The 1,061-nt window shown below is 41.4% G+C and overlaps 1 protein-coding gene across 1 annotated transcript in view; it reads right to left on the bottom strand.

Annotated features, from left to right (window-relative positions):
- Positions 1-1,061, bottom strand: part of FAM120B (family with sequence similarity 120B) — a 63,584-nt gene that overhangs the window by 20,839 nt on the left and 41,684 nt on the right. The gene's annotated exons all lie outside the window — the stretch shown is intronic.

Genomic DNA, 1,061 nt, shown 5'->3' with positions numbered 1-1,061 from the left:
TTCTTGATGTCATCCCACAACTCTTCTGGTCTTCGGTCTTTAGTGTTTAATTCATCAAATCTGTTCTTCAGATGATCTCTAAATTCAGGAGGGATAAATTCAAGGGTACAGAAAAGGAAAAGTGAAATGAAAAGAAATACTGGTTATCTGGTATCTGGGTGGGCTGGACAGGCTCAGTGGACCACCTTGAACTTTCTTGGTCAGCTGTGATGGCAAGAGGCCAGCAGACAGTGCAGTTCATGCAGAAAAAGCCAGAGCCCTTTTTTTTATTACTATTTTATCTTGTTGTTTTTGTTTTCCTTCTGTCTTGTGCGCGTTTTTCCTTCTTGCATCAGCAGACAGATCACAATTACAGCCATACAGCTCACAGCCACACCCTGTACAACCCCAGCCATCACTGGGTTAGAGTCAGTACCAGCTGCTATACACTGGATCAAAGACAAAAAACCAACGCCAGCTTAATCCACCCTGAGCTGAACTGCACACACAGTGAACAGAGAACAGTACACAAGTTCATCTTCCAATGAAGGTTGGTGAGTGTCTAAAAATATATCAACATACATTCATCAACTTAACACAAATACAATGACAGCACAATGTCCCCAAAGTAGCCGACAATTTCTGTGCATATGAAGAAACAAGGCAGAGGAGCTCAAATAAACCACCAACAGGTGGAATTAAAAAATGTATTTGAGGGAAAAGAGGCACTAGACCTACCTGAAAAAGAATTCAAGAGAATGCACCATGGGTTAATGGGCAGGACTGCAAGGTCATTTGAACTGCAAGGTCGTTAGTTCAAGCTCTCCAGCCGCTCCTCAGAAACTCTATACACAGTTGCTATGAATTGGAACCAGCTCGATGGCACTTAACAACAACAACAACAACAACAACAAAAGACTGACAGAAAGGTCAAGAAAAACAAGAAAAAATTCAGAAAAGCACCACAGGCTACAGCATTGGAGACAACATAAAGCCTGCAGACAAAAATGCAGAAGATCAATACTAAGGTATCAGAAATGGACAATACACTGAAAGGGCAAAGGAGTATATTTGAATCAATG

This window comes from Chrysochloris asiatica, unplaced genomic scaffold, assembly GCF_000296735.1.
Source record: "Chrysochloris asiatica unplaced genomic scaffold, ChrAsi1.0 scaffold00361, whole genome shotgun sequence".
Classification (NCBI taxonomy): Eukaryota; Metazoa; Chordata; class Mammalia; order Afrosoricida; family Chrysochloridae; genus Chrysochloris; species Chrysochloris asiatica.
The sequence above is the reverse complement of the archived record's forward strand: the minus strand, read 5'-3'. Positions and strand labels throughout refer to the sequence as shown.